The 8,515-nt window shown below is 42.9% G+C and overlaps 1 protein-coding gene across 1 annotated transcript in view; it reads right to left on the reverse strand.

The window, feature by feature from the left end:
- Positions 1–6,693, reverse strand: part of map3k20a (mitogen-activated protein kinase kinase kinase 20a) — a 40,708-nt gene extending 34,015 nt beyond the window's left edge. Inside the window, exon 1 of the mRNA XM_016276280.1 lies at positions 6,497–6,693. The gene's annotated coding sequence lies outside the window, so the exon portion shown is untranslated. The remainder of the gene's footprint in view (positions 1–6,496) is intronic.
- Between the last annotated feature and the right edge of the window lie 1,822 nt (positions 6,694–8,515).

Genomic DNA, 8,515 nt, shown 5'->3' on the forward strand with positions numbered 1-8,515 from the left:
TTACAGCGCACACACTGGCCCAGCTGACCAATCACAACACACACTGGCCCAGCTGACCAATTACAGCACACACACTGGCCCAGCTGACCAATCACAACACACACTGGCCCAGCTAACCAATCACAGCACACACTCGCCCAGCTAACCAATCACAGCACACACTGGCCCAGCTGACCAATCACAACACACACTGGCCCAGCTAACCAATCACAGCACATTTCATATTTCAGAAGGCGGGCCTTCATTTGATACAGGAACTATTGAGCCGTTCATGCCAGACTGGGGAGAGAGGTGTTGTAATAATGTAAAATATGTACAAAATAATGTATTTTTCGAACAACCTAGAATGAGAGCCTGTTCTAGTACACCCCAAAACAAAATTAAGACTTTGTAAAAGAGCATAATAGGACCCCTTTGAGCAAAATGCATTCTCTACAGTTTATTTTTCTAGCTGACTAATGAATTTATGGTCACCGAATATGTTTTTTTTTCTGAGGTGAGGTAAATGTGACGTTAGGTGGCATATTGTTTACAAGTCGTTATATTGACATCTTTGCGAGGCTGAAACACTGATTGAGCGATTACATGAGACAGGATGTGGATTGTAAAGTTGTACTCTTTCTTTTAACTGACCTTCGGATGTTTAGTCATGTTTATTTTGTGCTGAAACTGGTATTAATGTGGAGGAGATGATCAGTTCACGTGTGCCTCGCGCTGCTGCGTCTGTCGAACTGAGGCGCTACAGCGATCTGTCACTCCACATTAAACAGCACCAAAATGGCATTTATTGTTTAAATACTGCAATACAATGGACAGAATTTGAAATATGAGACTTTGTTTCATATGAAAAGTACAAAAAGCACAATGCTTATTGCGATTTATTGGATGGGAAGTACCCTTCAATGTTCTGTCCATTATCTGAAAACAGGCTAGACTAATCGATTCTCAGAATTTAAAGGGATAGTTCACCCAAAAATGAAAATTTTATGTTTATCTGCTTACCCCCAGGGCATCCAAGCTGTAGGTGACTTTGTTTCTTCAGTAGAACACAAATGATGATTTTTAACTCTATATGACTGATAGACTGCAAAAATCTTCGTTTGTGTTCTACTGAAGAAACAAAGTCACCTACATCTTGGATGCCCTGGGGGTAAGCAGATAAACATCAAATTTTCATTTTTGGGAGAACTATCCCTTTAAGAATGGACATCGTTCCGTAAAAATGAGAATCGATTAATATCGAGAAATCGATATTTTTTACCCAGCCCTATTATTTATATTTGTAAAAATTGCACTTTGTAATAAGCAAATGCACAGCAACATGCCAACCACTCAAACACCTAAGCAACGCTCTAGAAACCACCCACAAAGCCATAGTCAACGCATAGTAACATCTTAGCCAACCAAAACACTCTAGCAGCTGAATAAAATAAAACCAATAAAAATATCCGTTACAGACAAACATCCCCACAGTGTCTCTCTGTACTTGTGATGCTCACAAATTAGAAATGCATTAAAGCAGACACAGAGGAGAGAAAGACAGAGCAAATTGTTGCTGGTGCATTGTTCGTTAGTTTCTCATTTTCAGTGCAGTAGTTATGGATCCTGGAGGGCTGTGCTGGACTGCTGGGGCACGCAGCAGGTATGAGCTCCATTCTCACAGAGGGGCGCCACGGCACTTCCGTAGTTTGGGCAGATTTATGTTATATTTAGCAATGCAGGAAGTAGAACGACTCACTGGTGCCTTACATCCACACACACACACTCACAGAAAAGAAAGAGACTCTAGTGGATATTATATACCTAAAGAGTAACACTGCCACATCTTTATAAATACAGTGGCTCCAAAATTGTTTGGAATGTCATTGAATTAGATACTAAATATTAATGCAAGTGGCATCAAATGCTGCAGGAGATTTCTCCCATAGTGAAAAAGAAGTAGACTTTAGCATACTTTTAAAAAGAGCACTTATTACAGAAATAATATACTTCAAAAGAATAATCCGAATTACATGATGGACACTTAACTGCAGGCATGTTCATTGAAAATAAATTAAACCGTATTATAGTTTAAATTTATATTAAATACGAACAGTGGAACTTCAGAGTGTTTTTGACCCACTTAAGTAGGACTTAAGTACATCTTTATATGTAATTTCATAATTACTTCTGTTGTCTTGAAATATAGTTGAAGTGCAGAATGTGCTGACAAAATTCAGCAAAAAAAACTAAAATATACCTTAATGACATTTCTATTAAAATGTTGTGTATTAATGTTAAATACACTTGTAATAAATGAAGTTGCAATTTAGTACATTTAAAGTATATTAACTTTAGTATACTGAATAACAAACTACAGTTAAAATTGAACTTTGCATGTGCTTTATTGTTTAAAGCATAACAAAATATCATTTGAAAATAAAATGTACGTTAAAGTAAAACTTTCAATTTGACATTATGTACTTAAGTGTGTTAAGAAATGACAGTCATGAAAGTGTATATTATATTATCTGCAGTTTAGTTTTGATTTTTTAAATATACTTTTGGGATTTGAAGCACACAAGTGAACATTCAATGCAATTAAGCATACTTCTTTTCCACGAGGGTCTTCACTAACTTCCCTTCCTTGATTTTGTCCAGTATATTTTAATCAGCTGGTGTGTTTTTTTTGTAGTGGATGTATGAAGTCAGTTTTCCTCAAGTTACACTAGCAGGTAGTAGGAACCACAGGTGTCAAGAATCACATTAAATATGCAGATGATCAAATAACAGTAATTACAATAGTATTTGTCTGCATTTTAAACAATATTTGTTTCCTAATTGCTGTATAAGTTCAAATCTAACAATGTTCTAACGGAGATACATTTTCCTTGAAGTCTGATTGTCTTATCTTTCTTTAAAATAAACGGCATTTGCTTTGATATTTTGTATCTAATGCGATGATATGCATGCATTTTTAAGTATGCCTTAAGCGTCTTATATGCTCTCTGCACTCTCTTGTACAGTATTTCCTCATTGAATTATGAGCCAATAGGATGACAGCAGCTTTCCTCCAATCATATCTCAGCACATGGTCTCTGCACTGGAACAGAAAGTAAAAGTGGCAGAATAATTGGGATTTTTCTCATCCAGCTGGGAGTGAAGGCCTGTGTGCTCATACTAGGGGTTGCACAGACTAGCCCAACGTCAGTTTTGCTGTGGAAAAATGTCAAAGCTTAATTTCTATTATATTTCGTTATTATTATTATTATTTTAAGGCAATCCTAGTCATATTTACGTCTTTTTGTGGGTTTTTACAAATATTTAACCAATGAACAGCATTCAAAAGAGCTTGTGACTAAACCTAGTAACGCTATCAGATCCTTCAGCGAAACCTCATAACCTCATAACATTCAGAGATAAGTGCCATGCAGTCTGGAGACAGATCTCTGCTTGTTCACAGTGCAAAGGTACATGAAGAACTGATGTTTGAATAAGTACAGCGTTTTCTTTACCCCAGAAACACTGTCTATAAATGCTAATGTTTTTGTGAGTTTAAAGAGCAGAGAAGAGTCTTAGCATTTGCAGCCTAGGTGTAGGCCTAGCTAATATCCTGTTTTATATTGCCTATCCTGTGCATAGCACTTCATATTTTATATCACGAGATTTTGGCCAAATGTATTCAACAACAAAAAACTGAGCGCCCATTTAGCTACAATAAACTTTATAACCTGTAAGTTGATTTAAATGTAATGCAATGCACTCACTGCCTCAGATGCAGCCGTTTTAATGACGGACAATACACAGGTCTCTGGCATTCGCTGGTCAAAAACCTCGTAACTCCATTTGAGCTTGATTTTCATAAAATGTTAAAGGTGGGGTAAGTGATTTCTGGAAGCTAATGTTGACATTTGAAATCACCAAAACAAACACACCCCTACCCCAAAAGGGTCTCGCCCCTATTTTGATAGCTCCGCCCCACACATACGTACGCAACCCAGGCAACGATTAGTTCTGTGAAACAAAGCAAAACCAATGTTACACCGTGTCTACACCAGACGCGAGTGGCGCGGCGCAACAAAATACTATAGAACTCATTATAATCAATGATGCTGTCTACACCATAGATATATATATATATATATATTTATATATACATAAATCCCAGACAGAAAGAAATGATTTTCAGTGGTCGCTTTGTAGCGTCCAGTGTACTAGACAGACTTTAGCTGTTGCGGCGCAGACACGGTGTTACTCACCTATCGAGAAGAAACAAAGCAAGCTCGGCGTCCGATCGCAGGCCTTCCGCTCCTTGAGTTCTCTCCAGCGCTGGAAAACTGATCTGATATTTACACTGGTCCTACTTCTTGCCTTATTGCCTTAAGCCTTCTTTTGTGCTGCAGACGTTTTCCTCTTTTGTTTTTTATCCGCCATCTCTATCTTTCTGTCGCTCGGCTCGGCTCGCTAATGTCCGTCCCGTGCACTGAACACTCTCTCCTCCACATCATGAGTAGACACGCCCCTTACTGCTGATTGGCTACAAGTTTGTTTTGCTATTCGGCCCGAATCTGTTTTCTAAAGCGTTTTTGAAAAATCACTTACCCCACCTATAATATTATAATGGCACATGCAAATGTCTGATCATATATAAAGCCACAATACCAACACTGACGACGCAGTGTTTAATTATCAAAAAAAAAAAAAAGGAAATGTTTACATTCCCTGCTGAAAAAACCCCCTGCTAAAACCAGCCAACCATCACAGCTGGTCAGCAGGCTGGTTTTAGAGGGGTTTTGGCCGGTTCTTTAGCTGGTGAGGCTGGGAGACCAACTAAAACCAGCTACTTCCTGCTTAAACCAGCTAAGACCAGCCAACCAGCTTAGGCTGGTTTTAGCTGTTTTTTTTCAGCAGGGTTTCCTGAGAATGGTAGTGGTCTTGGACATACAAGGTTTCTGCCCGATAGCAACGATATGTAAATTTGTTGTTTTATCATCACCAACAACATAAAGCTACCTATGACTTTGCTCAAATTTCACATTAAATATGAGTACTACTTTTAATATAATGTCCAGTTTTAATATAATATCTAGTTTTAATATGCCATTTGAAGCAATGTTTGTGCGAATTTGCTATATTTCAGTGCCTAGTGGTGTGCCTGGGATTTTTTTTTTCCTGATCAAAGCTGTGCCGTGGCTACAAAAAGGTTGGGAAACACTGCACTAGTCGATTAGTCGACAAATGCTCTGCCGTGATGCTTTAAGCTTGACGTCGACTAATCACGGGTCCTATAGAGGGCGCAACAGGACAACTTTGAACTCCACATTTACGCTCAGTTTCCACACAGTTAAAATGACAAATAAATGCATACTCCGAAAGCGCTCCACAAGACACATGTGATTACACCACCTGGATGCTCGAAACCGAACGGTAGAATGCACGTTTTAAACAGCTTATTGTACAGGTAAGTTCATCGCTGCATTGTAATTCAGCAGCGTGGAAATGTACGTCAACACTGTTCTGTGATTTCTCAGTAATATAGCTTAGAAACTGAACGGTTCTTGCATATATTTCTTAGTATGCATTCATATAAATCTTTACTTTGCTACTTTATCTGGATCTGATTCAGAACGAGCAGAAATCTGTGAGAAATATAAGGACCCTAAGACAAAAGAACTGATAAATGGGCTGTTATAGGAGCAGTAGCACTGTGGGCAGTACTTTATATATCATAGGCCACAGCTGTGCATGAGGTGTTAAAGTCTCAGCTCAAGGTTCAGGCTTATTTGTTCATCAGTGACGCCATCAGCGACTAATCGACTCGACTACTAAATATCTACTTTAAAAACATCTGAACTCGTTCAACCCCTAGTTCATACAGCTCTCCACACAATGCTGCATGCAGCAGAATGATTTCAATACACACAATTCATTAACTAAAACTCATCTTTACTTTACTGAAACTATACAAAGTGGTGTAACAAGGCTATTCCCCTTTCTTACGAGTCATAAACGCATTATTACATTATAATTACCATGTAAAAACATGCTGAAGAACCTTGAAAACATGAATATCAAAGGGCCATCTGATACCATCACTGCACATGCTACCATTGTATTTTTGTAAATGATACAACAGACTATAACTGTTGCAAACACTAAAAGTTATATGAACAACCATATGAACTCTTTTTTATATTATAGCAAAATCTGAAGTAGGATACACCTGGCTCTTAAACCACACGTGCTTTCATTTATAAGATTGTGAGGCTTTAGAAAAGCATGCTTACAACTGTAGCATTGTTCCTTATTAAAAATAAGTGATCATTTCCGGAGTATTTCATCAGAAGCTATCCCTGTGATGGTCCAGGAACAGGTCCAGACAGACCCCTACAGATTCCTGATCCACATCACACTGTCATCCCAGCACCACACACACACACACACACACACACACACACACACACACACACACACACACGGTGTGAATAGTGTAACATCATGACACACACACACGTACCCGCACTCCTCTTCTGTCAGTCTTCCCGGGAATGATGGACAACGGTCAAGAAGATCTTGCTTCAACTTGTGACTCGGGCTGATATTTCCAGTGTCCGGTCACTCCGGTGACTTCACGTGTAACAACTTCTTCCTGATCAGAGCCGCCGACATCAGCCCTGGGCGCAGTGACGCATGCAGCAGAACCGGGGAGAAACAGCGACACCCAGCGGACACAACACAACACAACAAACACACCACACCACAACACAACACAACACACCACACCACAACACAACACACCACACCACAACACAACACACCACAACACACCACACCACACCACAGCACAACACAACACAACACAACACAGCACAACAAACACACCACAACACAACACAACACACCACACTACAGCACACCACAACACAACAAACACACCACAACACACCACACTACAGCACACCACAACACACCACAACACACCACACCACAGCACAACATAACACAACACAACACAGCACAGCACAGCACAGCACAGCACAGCACAGCACAGCACAGCACAGCACAGCACAGCACAGCACAGCACAGCACAGCACAGCACAGCACAGCACAGCACAGCACAGCACAGCACAGCACAGCACAGCACAGCACAGCACAGCACAGCACAGCACAGCACAGCACAGCACAGCACAGCACAGCACAGCACAGCACAGCACAGCACAGCACAGCACAGCACAGCACAGCACAGCACAGCACAGCACAGCACAGCACAGCACAGCACAGCACAGCACAGCACAGCACAGCACAGCACAGCACAGCACAGCACAGCACAGCACAGCACAGCACAGCACAGCACAGCACAGCACAGCACAGCACAGCACAGCACAGCACAGCACAGCACAGCACAGCACAGCACAGCACAGCACAGCACAGCACAGCACAGCACAGCACAGCACAGCACAGCACAGCACAGCACAGCACAGCACAGCACAGCACAGCACAGCACAGCACAGCACAGCACAGCACAGCACAGCACAGCACAGCACAGCACAGCACAGCACAGCACAGCACAGCACAGCACAGCACAGCACAGCACAGCACAGCACAGCACAGCACAGCACAGCACAGCACAGCACAGCACAGCACAGCACAGCACAGCACAGCACAGCACAGCACAGCACAGCACAGCACAGCACAGCACAGCACAGCACAGCACAGCACAGCACAGCACAGCACAGCACAGCACAGCACAGCACAGCACAGCACAGCACAGCACAGCACAGCACAGCACAGCACAGCACAGCACAGCACAGCACAGCACAGCACAGCACAGCACAGCACAGCACAGCACAGCACAGCACAGCACAGCACAGCACAGCACAGCACAGCACAGCACAGCACAGCACAGCACAGCACAGCACAGCACAGCACAGCACAGCACAGCACAGCACAGCACAGCACAGCACAGCACAGCACAGCACAGCACAGCACAGCACAGCACAGCACAGCACAGCACAGCACAGCACAGCACAGCACAGCACAGCACAGCACAGCACAGCACAGCACAGCACAGCACAGCACAGCACAGCACAGCACAGCACAGCACAGCACAGCACAGCACAGCACAGCACAGCACAGCACAGCACAGCACAGCACAGCACAGCACAGCACAGCACAGCACAGCACAGCACAGCACAGCACAGCACAGCACAGCACAGCACAGCACAGCACAGCACAGCACAGCACAGCACAGCACAGCACAGCACAGCACAGCACAGCACAGCACAGCACAGCACAGCACAGCACAGCACAACACACCACAACACACCGCACCACAACGCACCACACCACAGCACAGCACACCACACCACAACACACCACACCACACCACACCACAGCACAGCACACCACACCACACCACAGCACACCACACCACACCACAACACACCACACCACAACACACCACACCACACCACACCACAACACACCACACCACAACACACCACACGACACCACAACACACCACAGCACCACACAA

Source organism: Sinocyclocheilus grahami, unplaced genomic scaffold (assembly GCF_001515645.1).
Source record: "Sinocyclocheilus grahami isolate Dianchi unplaced genomic scaffold, SAMN03320097.WGS_v1.1 scaffold100.1, whole genome shotgun sequence".
NCBI classification, from domain to species: domain Eukaryota; kingdom Metazoa; phylum Chordata; class Actinopteri; order Cypriniformes; family Cyprinidae; genus Sinocyclocheilus; species Sinocyclocheilus grahami.